Below are 12,801 nucleotides of genomic sequence, written 5' to 3' on the forward strand. Positions count from 1 at the left end.
CCTATGTTCCCCACATTATACCCCCCACCCATGGCCAGTTCTAAGAGTGGATAGGGAATAGGTTCTGGGATAAGGACAGAAACAGCTGTAGGAAAAGCATTGATTCCTAGGGAAGAGGAAACCATAGTGGAGCCCCTGAGACAGGCAGGTTTGCTCAGTGTCTTTTCTTCTTGTGCCAGGGGGAGGGGAGATCATGGAATTAAAGGAAGTGGTTGCTACTAACCACTTCACCTTAATGGCCTTATCATATCCCAGGGGTACATAGTCCCCATGACCTCTGTGTTCCTTCATTAGTTCAATACATTCATTCCACAAGTAATGGACTGAGTACCTATTCTATGCCAGCACTGTGCCAAGCTCTGAAGTCATAGTGGTCAATAGGAAAAATGATGCCCCTGTCCTCATGCAGCAGGCAGTACAGTGGGGAGCACTTCCATAGCATGGTAACTGCTGTGAGAGGAAGTATGCTCTGACAGAGAATAAAGGAAGAAAGAAATAGTTAAACAGTGTGGTCTCATGGTCAAGGAGTCCCCCTAATGAGGTGACATTTGAGCTAAGAGCTACATGATGGGAACTGGCCAGGTGAGGAGTTGGAAGAAGAGCCTTCTAGGCAAAAAGAATATGTCCTAAGGCTATGGGGGGGGGGGGAAGCATTTCACTTACTCAAGTCAGGAATAAGCATAAAAGTTGTGTGCTTCACCAGTTGTGGGATTCTGACTGAGGAAGAATCATAGGCTGAGACAGACTATTTACAGCCTTGGGATCCTGCAACTGCTGGGAATCTCAGCACCACAGCCCTGCCCCACTCCTGGACTCCCTCCCTTCCCTCCCCCAGTGTAGGGCAGAGACCTTCTGCAGTCCCATCTCCTCTTTCAGGCTTCCTAAAGCACACCCATTCTTCTCCTGCCTCTCTTCCTTGATGGGACTGCATGCTTTCATCTTGCAGAGAGACACTGGGCCTACTAATAAAAAGCCTCAAAAGTATAGGGTGAGAAAAGAGGTTAGAGACGGAGACAGCCAAAGCATAAGAGACTCTTAAAAACTGAGAACAAACTGAGGGTTGACTGGGGGTGGGAGGGAGAGGAGAGTGGGTGATGGGTATTGAGGAGGTCACCCGTTGGGATGAGCACTGAAGTTGTATGGAAACCAAGTTGACAATAAATTTCCTATTAAAAAAATTTAAAAAAGAAAAAAGAAAGAAAAAAGTATAGGGTGAGAAAAGGTAGAAAGGATGTCCACATATTAGAGAAGACTCTCTATTTACTTCTGGATTTCCCTTTCAATAAGGACACTATTATATACAGACAGAACTGACACTGCTCGGAAGTGATTTTGGACCCACTATGATGCATTTACTATAGTTGGATAATCTCCCACAGTTGCAGAGAATTAAGTCTTACTCCTGAGGGCTAGTGGAATCAATAAAGACTTCCCTATGCTGATGACCACCAGATCTGCAATCTCTGACATTCCTCCATACTACTATTTGTACTGTCCTTCTTCCCTTCCCAGTCCTTCATCACCACATAGTGGAAGGAGCACTGGGCCAGAAATTAAAGCTAGAGCCATGGCTTTGCACACTGACCAAGTGGCTGGCTTTGTGACCGGGCAAGGCATTTCAACACATTCATTGAACAATTGCTATGAGTCAAAATGCTAAGCTGACCTCTGACTTCACTTTCTTACCATATAAAATGGGAACAATATTACCCAACTTATTAGGTTGTCAATGATACTATATTAATGCCTGTTTACAAAGTATTTAATTTTTTTAACCCACTCTGTAATATGAGAATTTAAAGTTGTAAATGTCATTCTAAACACTGTTTTACCTGTATCACCCAGATTTTTTAATCAATTGTATTGAGGAATAATTTACATAAAATATACCCACTTTAGGTGCACAGTTTGATGAGGTCTAACAGATGCATACATGCCTATAACAACCACAAAATTAAGATATAGAACATTCCCGTAACTCCAGAAATTCCTTCCTGCCTCTTTGGAATAAATCGCTCACCCACACTGACCCTTGACAACTATTTATCTCCTTTCTGTAACTATAAAGTAGTTCTGATTTTCCCAGAATTTCACACAAATGGAATCATACATTAAGTAGTCTTTTATGTTTGGTTTCTTTCACCCAGAATAATGTTGATTGATCCAGTTGCTGCTGGTGTCAGTAGTCCATTCCTTTATATTGCTAAGTAGTATCCTATATTATACATGTGTCAAATGTTGTTTGTCCATGCACCAGTTGATGGGCAGCAAATTGCCTTCAGTTTTTGCTATTATAAATAATACTTCTATGAACATTTACAAACAAGTTTTTGTGTAGACTTAATGTTGTCATTTTTCCTTTTTAAATTGAAGTATAATTAACATATAGTGTTATATCAGTTTGAGGTGCACAATATAGCAATTCAACAATTCTATACATTATTGAGTGCTCATCAAGATAAGGGTACCCTTGATCCTCTTTATCTGTTTCACCCATTTCCCCATCCACCTCCCGTCTGGCAACCACCTATTTGTTCTCTGTATTTGAGAGTCTGTTTTTTTCTTTCTCTATTTTTTCCTTTATTCATTTGTTTTGTTTCTAAAATTCCACATACCAGAGAAATCATATGGTATTTGTCTTTCTCTGACTGACTTATTTCACTTAGCATTATACCCTTTAAGCCCATCCATGTTGTTGCAAATGGTAAGATCTCGTTCTTTTTTACAGCTAAGCAATATGCTTCTGTATGCATGTATGTATGCGTGGCAATATGCCTCTGTGTGCGTGTGTGTGTGTGTGTGTGTGTGCTTATATATGTGTCTGTATCTTCTTTATCCATTCATCTATCAATGGACACTTGTATTCCTTCCATATCTTGGCTATTGTAAATAGTGCTACAATAAACATAGGGATGCATATATCTTTTTGAAATGGTGTCTTCATTGTCTTTGGGTATATACCAAAACCAGGCAGAAAACCTGAATAGACACTTTTCCAAAGAAGACATCCACATGGCCAACACAGACATGAAAAGATGCTCAACATCACTGAACATCAGGGAAATGCAAATCAAAACCACAATGAGATATCACCTTACACCTGTCAGATGGCTAAAATTTTTTGAAAAGAAATAACAAGTGTTGGTAAGCATGTGGAGAAAAAGGAATATTTGGACACTTGTTGGGAATGCAAATTGGTGCAGCCACTGTGGAAACAGTATTTTTTCACTTTTCTTGAGTAAATACTTAGAACTGGAATTGCTGGCTCACCTAGCATGTATATGAATATACCAAATTTTAATAAATCTCTTCACCTGTTACCAGACATGTGAATTGCTTCTTGTTTTCAGTTCTTGTGAATAAAACTGCTGTGAACATTTATGTGGACATATGTTTTCATTTCTCTTTGGTAAACACCTACAAGCAAAATTGCCAACTCATATGATAAATCTATGCTAAACATTATGGGAAAGTGCTGAACTGTTTTCCAAAGTGCCATTTACATTTCCACTTGCAATGCAAGTACTATTACATGAAAGTAATATTTGGTCCACATTCCCAGCAGTATTTGGTGTGTTCTGTCCTGATATTCTCAGTCTTTTATGTTAGCCTTTCTTTTAGGTGTGTAGTGGTATATTATAATTTTAATTTACCTTTTCCTAATGACTAATGACGTTGAACATCTTTTTGAGTACTTGTAGTTTATTCATATAACTTCTTTTGTTAAGTGAGCTTTTCAAACCTGTTGCCTATTTATAATATGATAGTTTCTCTTAATATTACTGAATTATAAGAGTTATTTATAATCTCTGGATACAAGTCCTGCATCAAATATATGTGCTATGACTATCTCCTCCCACTCTTACCTTGTCTTTTCATTTTCTAAATAATGTCTTTTGAAGAGCCTACTATTTCAGCTTTGATAAACTCCAAATTATCAATTTTTATGGTTTGTGTTTTTGTGTTCTAATTAAGGAAATTTTGCCTAACTCAGAATCAAAAATATTTTAAGTTTTATAATTTCAGTTTTTATGTTAAAGTCTATGATCCATGTCAAGTTAATATTTGTGACTGGCATGAGGTAATGGTCAAAGTTAATTTTTTTCAATATTGAATACCCATTTATTTTGGCACCATTTGTTGAAAAAAATTATTTTTTCCCAATTGGGTTGCCTTGACATTTTTGTCAAAAATCAGTATTTCTATTTCTGAGTTCTCTATTGTGACATTTTGACTTATAATAAGAATTACATATTTATACTTCATTTTTGTTCCTGGCACAATATTCCTACAACTTTTGGAATTTCCTACATGATAAAAGAAATAAAAGTGTCTTTTGTTATTTGTAACAAGCCCCTTTCAACATATCTAAGTTTATGTCAGTGATGTGACTTTTTGAGAACCCCTAAGGATGGGGTCTGTTTGCCAGGGGAACCAATTATATGATTAAAGGTTTGAAGTTTCAGCTTCACCCCCTGACCTCTGGGGAGGAGAGAGGGGCTGGAGGTTGAATTAATCACCAACAGGTCAATGATGTAATTAATCATGCCTGCATAATAAAGTCTTCATAAAAACAAAAATAGGGGTGCCTGGGTGACCCAGTCTATTAAGCTGCCAACTTCAGCTCAGGTCATGATCTCAGGGTTTGTGAGTTTGAGGCCCGCATCGGGCTCTGTGCTGACAGCTCAGAGCCAGAAACCTGCTTTGGATTCTCTCTCTCTCTCTCTCTCTCTCTCTGCCCCTCCCCTGCTTGTGCTCTCTGTCTCTCAAAAATAAATAAATGTTAAACAAACAAACAAAAATGGAGATTAGAGAACATCCTGATTGCTGAACACATGTAAATGCTGGGAAGGTGGAAGTGTTGCTCCACGCCCCTTCCCCCATACCTTGCCCTGCATATCTCTTCCATCTGGCTGTTCATTTGTACCCTTTGAAATATCCTTTGTAATAAATCAGCAATAATAAGTAAACTGCTTCCCTGAGCTCTGTGAGTCATTCTAGTAAATGACTGAACCCAAGAAGCAGGGCATGGAAACTTCAGATTTGTAGCCAGTGTTTTAGGAGCACAGGTGACAATTTGGAGTTGCAAGTGGTGTCTGTAGTGGGGGCAGGTTTGTGAGACTGAGCCCTCAACTGGTGGGATTTGAAGCTATCTCCAGATAGATAGTATCAGAATTGATTTAAACTATAGAACACCCAGCTGGCGTCCAGAGAATCAGAGAATTGTTTGGTGGCCAGAGTGGAGTGTTCTGTTTGATATGAGCAGAATGTGGGAGGGTTTTAACTCTACATTCATTCTGTTTCATTGATCTATGTATTTATCCTTTCACCAGTCCACACTAAACTGATAACTGTAGCTTTCTAGTAAGTATTAAAATTAGATAGTTTAAGTCTTCCAACTTTGCTCTTCTTTTCAAGGTTGTTTTAGATATTCAAAATATTTTGCATTTCTATATACATTTTAGATTATGATGTCAATTTCTACAAAAATGTCCTGCTGAAAATTTGATTGGGATTTCATTGAATTTATAGACCAATCTGACAACAATGGCCATCTTTTAAAACATTTTATATATTTGAGATGTACAACTTGATGATTTTATATATGTATACATTGTGAAATAATCACTACAATCAAGCTACTTAACACATTCATAAACTCAACTGAAGGTGGATTCAAATCTTAAATGTAAGAACTGACACTGTAAAACTCCTAGAAGAAAACAGGGAAAAGTCTCCTTGGCATCAATCTTGACTGATTTTTTTTTTTTTGGCACCAAAAGCACAGGCAACAAAAACAAAATAAACAAGTGGAACTACATCAAACTAGAAAGTGTCTGCACAGTATAGGAAACAACAAATAAAAAGATGACCTACAGAATGGGAGGAAATATTTACAAACAATATATCTGATAAGGGGTTAATCTCCAAGATATATAGGGAATTCCTACAACTTAATACCAAAACCTTAATTATTTAATTAATCGGTGGCTCAGTCGGTTAGGCATCCGACTTGATCTCTGCTCAGGTCAGGATCTCACAGTTTGTGATTTCAAGCCCCACATCGGGCTCTGTGCTGGCAGTGTGGAGCCTGTTTGGGATTCTCTCTTCCTTTCTCTCTGCCCCTCCCCTGCCTTCTCTCTCTCCCTCCCTCAAAATAAGTACATAAAAGTAAACATTAAAAATGGGCAAAGGACCCAGGGGCTCCTGGGTGGCTCAGTCAGTTGAGTGTCCAACTTCGGCTCAGGTCACGATCTCACAGCTCGTGAGTTTGAGCCCCGTGTCGGGCTCCGTGCTGACAGCTTGGAGCCTGGATTCTGCTTCAGATTCTGTGTCTCCCTCTCTCTGTGGTCATAACCCACTCGCATTCTGTCATGGTCTGTCTCAAAAATAAATAAATATTTAAAAAAATTTTTTTAAATGGGCAAAGGACCTGAATAGACATTTCTCAAAAGATGACATACAAATGGCTAACAGATATATGAAAATGGGCTCAACATCACTAATCATCAGGGAAATGTAATTCAAAGCCACAATGAGATATCATCTCACACTTGTTAGGATGGCTACTTTATTTATTTATTTATTTATTTATTTATTTATTTTAGGATGGCTACTGTAAAAAAACAAAAGATAAGTGTTGGTGAGGATATGGAGAAAAGGGAATCCTGTGACATTGTTGATGGGATGTAAATATGTGTAGGCATTATATAAAACAGTATGGAAATGCTTCAAAAATAAAAATAGAACTGCCATAAGACATAGCAATACCACTTCTAGATATTTATAGAAAGGAATTGATATCAAGATCTCAAAGATATACTATACTCTTATGCTTATTGCAGCAATATTCACAATAGCCAAGATAACGAAACAACCTAGATGTCCACTGATGAATAAGTGGATAAAAGAAATATAGTACATAAATACCATGAGATATTACTCAGCCTTAAAAGAAGGATATTCTGCCATTAGTGACAACGTGGATGAACCTGGAGGACATGATGCTAAGTAAATTAAGCCAGAGACGAATACTCCACGACCTCACTTATATGTGTAATCTGAAATAGACTCATAAAAGCAGAGAGTAGAAAGGTTTTTACCAAGGATTAAGAGGAAGAGGAGGGGTGCCTGGGTGGCTCAGTTAAGCATCTGACTTCAGCTCACGTCATGATCTTGGGGCTCACCAGTTTGAGCCTCACATCGGGCTCTCTGCTGACAGCTCAAAGCCTGGAGCCTTCTTCGGATTCTGTGTCTTCCTCTGTCTGTGACCCTCCCCCACTCGTACTCTGTGTCTCACTCTCTCTCAAAAATAAATAAAACATTAAAAATATTTTTTAAAAAAAGAGGAAGAGGAAACGGGGAGATGTTGATCAAAGGGTACAATTTTTTAGTTATATAGGATCAGTAAGTTCTGGAGACTGAACATATAGCATAGTGACTATAGGTAACAATACTGTACTAAATACCTGAAATCTATTAAGAGTAGATCTTAACTGCTCTCACCACAATTTGAAGAAAAAGGTAATTGTGTGAGTTGATGGACAATTGCCATGTTAACAATATTGAGCTTTCCAATTCACAAACACAGCATACGTTTCCACTTATTAAGATCTTCCTTAATGTCTTTCAGTAGTGGGTTTTTTTCTTTTTTTTTTTTTTTGTTTTTTGTTTTTTGTTTGTTTGCTTGTTTAGTTTTCAGTGTATAGATAGAACTTACATTTATTTTGCTAAATTTTTCCCCTGAGTATTTGCGGTTTGGGATGCTATTGTATATGCGTGTTTTTGTAAGGTCAGTCTCCAGTTGTTTCTTGCTTGTATATAAAAACACAATTGATTTTTATATATTGGTCCTGTGTTCTCTGAACCTTACTGAACTCTCTTACTAGTTCTGGTAGCTTTTTTGAGGATTTCCTACAATTTTCTACATACATGACCATGTCATCTGTGAATAAGTAGTGGTTTACATGTTCTTGCAAATCTGTGTGCCTTATATCTCCTTTATGGATTTTATTGCATTGCCTAGAATTTCCAATTCAATGTTAAATAGAAGTATCAAGGGACACTCTTGTGTTGTTTTTAATGTTAGGGGGAAAGAATTCAGTCTTTCATCATTAAGTGTGACATCAGCTGTGGGTTTTTTGTAGATTCTTATTATCACAGTAAGGAAGTTCCCTTCTATTCCTAGTTGCCTGAGAGTTTTTCTCTTTATCATTAATGAGTTTTAAACTATGTCAAATTAATTTTTCTACTTAAATGATTGTGTTTTTCTTTTTTACTCCAGTAATATGGTGAATTACATGGATTGATATTAAAATATTAAGTCAACCTTATATTCCCAGATGAACCCCACTTGGACATCATATATCATATTTTTAAATACATTGATATATTTGCTTTAATATTTTGTTAAGGACTTTTGCATTGCTTCTTTGAATATTTGATAGAATTCACTAATGAAACATCTGAGCTAGTGGGTTTCTTAGTGAGAAGGTTTTTAATTATGAAGTCAATTCATTTAATTAACACAAGGTTATGCATATTTTTATTGCCTTTTGTTACATTTTTGTAATACTTATCTGCCAAAGATTTTGTCTAAGTTGTTGTATTTATGGGCATGAAATTACTCATAATTTTCTCTTATTATCGTTTAATATTTGGAGCATCTGTAGTAGTCTCCTTTTTCATTCTGATGTTGCTAATTTAGGTCTTATCTCTTTTTTATCATTCTAGCTAAAGGTTCATCAATTTTATTGATCTTTTAAATAAACATCTTTTAGTTTCATTGATGTTTTTTCTGTTTTGTGTCCGTTTTCTAATTCATTGATTTCTACTCTTATCTTTAGTATTCTCTTCCTTACATACATGCTCTGGGTTTAAAATACTCTCCCCTCCTCTTCCTTCCTCTTCTCTCTTTAAAGTACAAGTTAAAATGTAAGTTTTATGCCATTCTTCTTTGCTAATATACGTATTTAAAGGTATCCATTTCTCTGTCATCACTGCTTTAGCCACATTCCACGGTTTTTATAAGCTATACTTCTGTTACCATTTAGTTCAAAATATTTTATAGTTTCTTATGTAATGTCTCCATTGTCCCATGGATTACTTAGAACTTTTTTAGCTTTTGATTTTTTATTTAATTTCATTGTGGCCAGAGAACCATACTGTGACATTTATTTAGGCTTGATTTGTTTATGTCCTGGCATATGGTCTTACCAAACATACAATGTGTACTCGAGAAAAGTGTATATTCTCCAGTTGTTGGTGGGTCTATCCTAGATGCACACACATTAATGATTATTATGTCTTCTTGATTAATTGACAATATTATTGTTATGAATATCCTTCTTTTTTATGGGAATTATTCTTATATTTAAACCTATTTTGTTTGATAGCAATATAGCCACACCAGTTTTTTCATGTTTAGCTGCCTGCATGGTTTACCTTTTTCTGCCCTCTTACATTCAGTCACTCTGTGTGTTTACATTTAAATTGTGTTACTTGTACATACCAAAAAGTTAGGCCTTTCATTTTTATCTACTCTTACAATTTCTTACTTTCATGTAAAGTCTTCCAACTATTTACATTTAAAGCATTATTGATATGATCGTGTTTAAGTATACCATATTGTTATGTTTTCTACTTGTCCCATCCGTTGTTTTCTTCCCCTAAACCTACCTGTTTGCCTTTTTGTGGGTTATTTCTTAACATTTCACAACATCTCCACTATTGGCTTCTTTTTCCAACATTTTATTGTGAATTGTTAAAAGTTTACAGGAAAGTAAAAATAATTTTACAATGAACACACATATTACAACTACCTAGTTTCTGTCATTTTCTTACTATTGCTTTATCTCACCATACCTATCCATCCATCTATCCACCCTTCAATCCATTAATCAATCCATGTACTTTTTGGTATATTGCAAAATCAATGACAGACATCAAGACACTTCTCGCTAAATACTTTAGCAGCCATATCAACTAAAATTTGATAGCAGTTCATAACTTTGTATTTTTGTATAAATTTATCTGAAATGGAAAGCAGAAGCAGAGAATAGAAAGTTGTAACAAATGAATACAAGTAAACAATATAAATGTGTATCAAAATATGAAATATAATCATCTTCCCAGAAAGTTCCCTCAAGACTCTTCCCAGTTAATCTCCATGCTATCCACCCAAATTTTATTTTTTATACTATAAATTACTTTTGCTTATTTGAGAGTGTTATATAATAAGAGTTCTATAATATGTACTCTTTCATGTAATGCTTCTTTCACTTAGCATACTATTTTTGAGATTAATCCAAGCCATTGCATATATCAGGAATTCATTCCTTTTTATCCCTGAGTAATATTCATTATTTGATGATACCACAGCTTTTCAATCCATTATTCTGTTGAAGGTCACCTGGGTTGTTTCCAGTTTTTAGCTATTATGAATAAAAATGCTATTAACAATTTTGTGCAAGTCTTTGAGTAGACAAATACTTTCGATTTTCTTAGGTAGATTCTTAGAAGCTGAATTCCTGACTTACTAGGCAGGTGTTATGTTTAGTCTTGTAAGAAGCTGTTCTATCTTTTTTTTCCCCCAAAAGAGTTGTACAATTTTGCATTCCAAACAACAATGTATGACATTTCTGATTGTTCCACATCATCACCAACATTTGATGGATATCAGTCTTTCTACTTTAGCCATTTTGGCCAGTGTGTTTCTCATTGTAGTTTTAATTTGCATTTTTGCCTAATTACAGATGTTGAATATTCTTTCAGTACTTTGAGTGGCACTTCTTCAAGAACTCATAGACATCCCTAGGGTAGTTAGGGAGAAGAAATGGCCCTGAGCTTGAAGGCAAAAACCCTGATAATACTTGTAGTTCTGCCACTGACATGCAAGGTGAGTATGGATGGGTCATTGAAACTCTGATCCTCTGTTTCTTCATCTGTAAAGTGGAAATAATTACCTCTGTCCCCTTCCACCTGCTGTGAGTTTCATGTACTATGGCTACAACAATGCCAGGAAGTACTTCGTGGGGTTTTCTGGGGTGAGAGCTGTGTTTTGTTTTTGTTTTTATTTTTGTTTTTTATTGAAGTGTTGTTTACATATTGCATTAGTTTCAGTTATACAACATAATGATTCAACATTTATATACATTACAAAGTGATCACCACAATAAATCTAGCTACGATCTGTCACTATATAAAATTGTTACATCATTAACTATATTTCCAGTTATTTTATAACTGGAAGCTTGTACCTTTTTATCTCCTGCCCTTATTTCACCCATCCCCCACCCCACTCCCCTCTGGAAACCACCAGATTATTCTTTATATATATATGAGTCTGTTTCTGTTCTGTTTTGTTTGTTCATTTGTTTTGCTTTTTAGACTCTGCATATGAGTGAAATCATATGGTATTTGCCTTTCTCTGTCTGACTTTATTTCACTTAGCTTAATACATTTTAGGTCCATCCATGTTGTCACAAATGGCAAGATTTCATTCCTTTTTATGACTAAGTAGTATTCCATTGTATATATACTACATCTTCTTTATCCATTCATCTGTGGATGGACACTTAGTTTGTTTCCATATGTTTGCTATTGTAAATAATGTTGCAATAAACACAAAGGTTTGTATATCCTTTCAAATTAGTGTTTTCATTTTCTTCAGATAAAGACCCAGAAGTGGAATTGATGGATCATATAATAGTTCTATTTTTAATTTTTTTGAGGAACTGCCAGGTGGTACTTTGATGCCCCTGTAAGGGAGAGCAAGCCAAAGTGGCCTCTGGGTATATGTGTAAAGTAGGGAGCTAACTCTCAAGGGCTGCAGACAGAGCTCTGCAGCAGAATTAAGGAGGAAGAATCTTTTTTTCTAAAAAGCTTTACTGAGGTACAGCTGATACACAAAAAATTGCATGCATTTAATGTGCATATGTTGATAAGTTTGGAAATAAGCATACATCTGTGACAGTACTACCATATTATCCAGCAATCCTACTTCTGGGTATTACCTAAAAGAATTGAAATCAGTATCTTGAAGAGATATCTTCACCTCTATGTTCATAGCAGCATTATTCAAAATAGCCAATATATGGAAGCAACCCAAATGTCCATTAGCATATGAATGAGAAAAATCTATATGGCATATACATACAATGGAACATTTTTCAGCCTTAAAGAATAAAAAAATCTGGGACACCTGGTTGGCTCAGTCGGTTAAGCATCCAACTCTTGATATCAGTTCAGGTCATGATCTCACAGTTTGTGAGTTTATGCTCCACATCAGGCTCTGCACTAACAGTGCAGAGCCTGCTTGGGATTCTCTCTTTCCCTCTCTTTATGCCACTCCCCTGCTCTCTCTCTCAAAATAAATAAATAAAACTTAAAAATTAAAGATTAAAGAAATTATGTCATTTGTAACAACATGGATGAGTCTGGAGGACATTAGGCTAAATTAAATAAGCCAGAAACAAGAGGACAAATACTGCATGGTTCCACTTATATGAGGAATCTAAAATAGTCCAACTCATAGAAGCATAAAATAGAATGGTGGTTGCCAGACCTGAGGGAAGGGGAAAATGGGGAATTATTGCTCAATATGTTACAGTTATATAAAATGAATAATTTCTAGAGATCTACTATACAACAAAGCACTTACAGTTAACTATACAGTGTTGTGCACTTAAAAATTGTTGAGAGGATGGAAATGCAAGCTAGTGCAGCCACTCTGGAAAATAGTAGGGAGGTTCCTCAAAAAACTAAAAATAGAACTACCCTATGACCCAGCAATGGCACTAC

The sequence above is a fragment of the Panthera onca genome, chromosome X (assembly GCF_046562875.1).
Source record: "Panthera onca isolate mPanOnc1 chromosome X, mPanOnc1 haplotype 2, whole genome shotgun sequence".
Classification (NCBI taxonomy): Eukaryota; Metazoa; Chordata; class Mammalia; order Carnivora; family Felidae; genus Panthera; species Panthera onca.